The sequence below is a fragment of the Octopus bimaculoides genome, chromosome 20, assembly GCF_001194135.2.
Source record: "Octopus bimaculoides isolate UCB-OBI-ISO-001 chromosome 20, ASM119413v2, whole genome shotgun sequence".
NCBI classification, from domain to species: domain Eukaryota; kingdom Metazoa; phylum Mollusca; class Cephalopoda; order Octopoda; family Octopodidae; genus Octopus; species Octopus bimaculoides.
In genome coordinates, this window is record NC_069000.1 from 23,496,462 (window position 1) to 23,501,978 (window position 5,517).

At 41.3% G+C, this 5,517-nt stretch overlaps 1 protein-coding gene across 1 annotated transcript in view; it reads right to left on the minus strand.

Annotated features, from left to right (window-relative positions):
- The window catches only part of LOC106879450 (hypoxia up-regulated protein 1), a 50,704-nt gene extending 49,896 nt beyond the window's left edge, over window positions 1-808 (minus strand). The window contains exon 1 of the mRNA XM_014929006.2: window positions 692-808. The gene's annotated coding sequence lies outside the window, so the exon portion shown is untranslated. The remainder of the gene's footprint in view (window positions 1-691) is intronic.
- Between the last annotated feature and the right edge of the window lie 4,709 nt (window positions 809-5,517).

Genomic DNA, 5,517 nt, shown 5'->3' on the forward strand with positions numbered 1-5,517 from the left:
AGGTTACCTTTATGGCCAGAAATCAGGGTAACCCTAAAAACCGGCCTTCACGAGTAATTAATATAATTCTTAGAGTGTGCTTCTTCCGGATTTATGTTTTTCTGGGAAAAAAAAACGATATATATATATATATACATATATATATATACAGCTTATTTTTTCATTTACTGTCGGAATGAATGGAAACATTAAAAGTTTTAGATAAAGAAAAGGTCTTCGGAGTTAAATTAGTTTAACTTGATTTTTAAAATATTTTTAAGGTTAGCTTTAGTACAGTAAGCCGGGTTATTATAACGATTCTAATAATACAGAGAACCAAAGACATGTCAACATAGCGTTATTTTTTCCTTCTCCCTTGCGTCTGAAAAGGGGGGAATTACTATTTCAGGTAGGAAATTGTATAAATATAAATAAACACCCAAGATAAGTGAAAATATATAAATTTATAAACAAACAGATGGATATATAGAGGGCTACAAAGATTCTATATATTTTTAGTGATTTCTGGAAAGTTATTCTAAAAATAAGGAAAACGTGTAAACGGATGCTTTAAACATATATCCATTTCTCTCTCTTTCCAAATATATATATATATATATATACACACACACATACATATAAATATAGAAAGAGAAAAGGATAGATCAAATATAAGACAGCAGAAAGAAACTAAGCATGGAGTAAATCTTACCGTGGTTTAAAAACTGGAAGTGTGGTCGTATTTTGAGTACGTACGGTGCCTAACTCAGTCTTTTTCTCTGTCAATCTCCATATGATCAAACATACAATCATGTGGCGCATTCCTATTGGTCTAAACCGGCAAGCCGGCTTACGTTACCTGTTGTCTAATGTATGGAAGCACAAATGTACAACTATAATTTATTGCTTAATATTCCTGTATTTTTACTTCTTTTTTATTTTGTCTTTTCTTATTATTCCAATTTGAACTCAACGTAAAGACGGACGAAATGTCGCTAAGCATTTTGTCCGACGCGCTTATGACTCTGCCAGCTTGCCACCTTGAGAAAAGTAAAAACTCTTACTATTATAGGCCGAAGGCCTGAAATTTTAGGGGAAGGTGGCTAGTTGATTGCATTGACTCCAGTGCTCGACTGGTACTTATTTCATCGACTCTGAAAAGAATGTCGACCTTGCTTCTAATCATTTTGTCCGGCATGCTAACGATTCAACCACCTCGTCGCCTTGAGGAAAGTAATAAAAGTAAGAATTTTCTTTTATTTGTCAGCAGTGCAATGAATGATGGATATGATACAAGGACATAAATAAAGTAAGGGGATTTACATAAAATCGAATGGAAAAAATATGAAACATAAATATACATGGTATACAACTATAAGGCCAATCGAGGAACCCCAATATCCCAGATCTCCTTGAATATCTAGGGCAAGTGTCCTCTCCAGTTGTCGTTCTCCGACTTACAAGCTTATATTTCAAGTGGTCCCATCTGCTCTAGGCATTTAATCCTTTGTCATCCACCTTTCAAATAATTTAGTTGCAGACAGCACCTCCCTCAACACTCACACGTTCCTTTTCAAATGAAATTTGGAAAAGTCGATGAAGGTTCTACAGAAGAGGAAAGTCCTTATCATATATTTCTACTTAGTTCACCACACAACCTCTTTCGCAGTGCCACAAGGTAAAAGCATGGGCCCAGGAACATGAGGTGCAGGGGATACAAGCGCACCTCCTAAAATTTTTGTGGGGTGCTAAATCAAAACTTGCACCCCTTCTTGCTTTTCTCAGGTTTAGAAAACTGTGTAAAAATGGATCTCTAAAAAGTAGCTTGAAGTTAGGTTCCTTCTCAAAGAACAAATAACAAAAATAAAGAAAACAATAAGACCTTGTTTGTAAAGAATTTTGGACCTGAGTTTGCATCCCCCAAGAAAAATTCCTTCCCGAGTCAGTGGATAGAATGAAAACTACCTTCCCTGTTCAGTTAAACGAGAGCGGCAAGCATTCATCACGATGGGCTCGACTGATAACCTTGATTCGTCTCATACGCAGCAACAGCTGTTCGACAAAACTCTTAGCAAGTCAGCAATGTCCGGATACTGAAAGGTGTGTGCAGAACGGTTTCATCAATCTGCACAAATTTCGAACAGACCTGTTTGATGGCACTTCCAGCTTTAGGACTTCTGGAAATTATCCATTGTACATTTCGATGCGAAAGACCCCCGGAACAGATAGGCCAGTTCATTTTCGTTAACGCCCAGTTTCCTCGAGAACGCTGCCACTCTTCCCAACCACTAATTCTCTACAGACTTCTAGAATGGAACATCCACTATCCCGTTGCATGACTGGTAGAGGGCGATGAGCGCCTAACAACATTCCAGATATCAAACGCCTAGTCTCGGTCTTTACTTCATTCAGGACTGCAATTCCGCCTAGGAGACAAGCTGCGAAAAAATGTTTCACGAATTGTGTCCACTCCTGTTCACCACCTTGGAATATCTACAGGTAGTACAACCTCAGCGCGTGTCTACGTATCAGCAGAGCATGTATACATCGCCAGTCAGAGAGTGTTGGCGGAAGATGGACCGGATGGCGAGTGGAACGTATCCCTTCTACACGAAACTGAATAACAAACTATCCAAATTGATCAGACAGTAATTGGGGTAATGCTTGATAGTCAGTCGATGTAGGCAACGTTAGCATTTTCCACCTCTGTTGTAACCTCTCCGGACCATTTCTGATTAAGACTGGTTACTCTGTTCGTTATCCCGACGGGATCCGGACTGAACCGAATATTAAACAGTTTAACTGTTTAATATCCAACTTTTCTTTATTACCCACAAGGGGCCAAACTGTTTAATATCCAAATGCCGTCCAACGGTATGGACCTGCCTCTTCAGGTGCCAAACTGAAATCCCACCGTCTTGTCCCCGTTGATCTTGGTCTTGTTATTGTCAAGTATTCTTCAAAAGTTTCCATTTTGGTGGCATCCGATGCGATGATGGTGACGTCATCGGGAGACATCGACAGTTGGAAAGGGATCACCTCAAATGTTCCAGCTTCCATAAATGTGACTCTAGAACCAACACACAGAGAAGAGACGAGAGCCGGCAGCCTGTGAAACCGAACGTGCAATGCGAAGCAGTTCCAAAAAGTGACCGTTCACTTTGGCCACAGAGCAGGTGCTGCTGTATGTTGCAGCCCGAATCCGATCGGTTTCATGACAGCTTCCAAATAACGGTGCTCCCGCTTTATCCGAATTGATCAAGGCCCTAGCGAAGCCAACTTTGTTCCCAATCCAACGATGTATCGTATAGGATGGAATTTGTCGTGGATGGATGGACCTGTTCGGGATCGCGCACATTTGCACTTTCCCGACTAGACCACTGACAGCAAGCGTTAACATTTTCGCTAAACTCTGTATTTAGTAGATTTATGGATCAAAAAATTAGCAACAACGCCCATTTTGACGGTGTCTTTTTCTCAGCAGCATTACCACTTCCCGGCTCACACCACTAGGACTTCCCCCTTCTGCTGCCAGTTGCAGTAGATACCCACCAAATGGTTGCCAAACAAGATTGGCACGAACCCTTATAATTTGTAAATTAAACCATCCATGACTTGTGCAACCGTTCATAGTTTTCCGTATTTCATCAGCTCTTATCGGCTTTTCGCAACACTCCGAATCTTCCGCAAAGAGCCGCAGCCGGCCGTCGAAGTAAGAACTAAAATCACTGCCGTCTCCAACTATTGCCTGCCCCAACCAGTTGAGCAAAGTGCTGCTGCAAAGCTGCATTCATCCACTCGGAACCGAATATCACGCTCCCATCCCGATCTGCCAAAGACTTGATTGTTACCACCGGCTGACGATTCCTGCTGTCAACTGCTGCCTAACTAATTCACTAATCCGGCCTCTACTGTATTTTTGCGTCAGTAAGAACACTTTCAACTTCCAGTAACTGGACCCTGTCAATAGGCTCCACCAAAGCAGTTTACAAATTTATGTTCTGTGTCGCCAACCAGTTTGTACTATGAACATCCTACACTATCACTGTCCACTGGCCTAAGAAATATTTTATATGTAGATGACCCGCTGTGAATGCTCTATATCAACGCTAGGACATCAGGGAAATTTAACTGGTACTTTTCAGTGAGTTAGAAACTTCTGAGCAGGTTTCCAAAGCTTTTGCATTACATACTCTCATGAGCTAGCCCCACTGGGTCCCACAGTGGGTCTATAATTCTTTTCTACTCTAGGCACAAGGCCCGAAATTCTGGGAAAGGACTAGTCGATTAGATCAACCCCAGTACGCAACTGGTACTTAATTTATCGACCCCGAAAGAGATGAAAGGCAAAGTCAACCTCGACGGAATTTGAACTCAGAACATAAAGACAGACGAAATACCGCTAAGCATTTCGCCCAGCGTGCTAACGTTTCTGCCAGCTCGCCGCCTTAACAGTGCGTCTATAATACAATTCCAATCCATCCCGAGTAGCAGTGATCGGAACGTTCCTAGGAAAGCCTAAAGATAACTGAAGAAATCTGGTTATCCTATCCCTGTCGGAGCATAGACACCATATCCGCTACTTTTCACGTCCAGAACCATAGCTTACAGTACAGGTTCAGGAAGATTTCTCGTGCCTTGGCATCTAAGGATTTCCGGTATAACATTGCCACCTCGTTGCATACCTGCATACTTTCACTAGAAATATGGGCCTGTGCCAAAGGAAGTGTAAAGATTGTGTTTATTTGTTTGCCACCTCGATGCCGTTGAGATTTTGTGGGGACAGTGGGAGAATTGTGACTTCGAATTGCAAATTGTGAATGGTGAACTGTGACTACACATTCGAATAACTCTGCTTTCATTTTGAGGCAGTTGGTTTCTCACGACTTTTTCTTCTCTCTAACACAGACTTCTTTAGTTTGGTTTTTCGCCTAAACTTCGTCGCTTGGCGAGATTCCAGGGAGATCTGTAGTAGTTGAGGTGAAAGGTGATTCTAAAACTATGCGCGTATTTCTAATTTTCTGCGGTGAGTGCTGAAGGTATTACTGGGAAGTTTATTTGGAGATGAGTTCGATATCGTGATCTGCTATTGTTTTGGGGGTTATTTTTTGACGTAGCTGTTGTTCTTTTGTAGATTTTGTGGCAGTTACTGTTGCTGCGGCTGCTACTTCAGGTGTTGTTGATTCGGTTTTTGCGGCTGCTGTTGTTTATTTTGTTTCTGTTGCTGCTGTTGCAGGTTGTTGATGTTTCGTATGTAATGATGGTAGCAACACAATAAGTAGCTACTCAATAATCTCACTTCAGCTGAAACATTCAGTATTTGTCTAGTCGGGAGTTCTGTATAATCTGGAGTTTTGTCCTGATTATCTGGTTTGACTTGAATGCAATTCCCTACAAGTTTGCCCTGACACTTGAAGAGAATCGGCTCCCACTAGAACAACGCATGCTATCACCCACCTGATGGTAGCATCACTCTCTTGTTTTGTTGCATTGAATGTTGTAGGATTATTCAGCGTCATTTTTTTTTTTTTTTTTGTC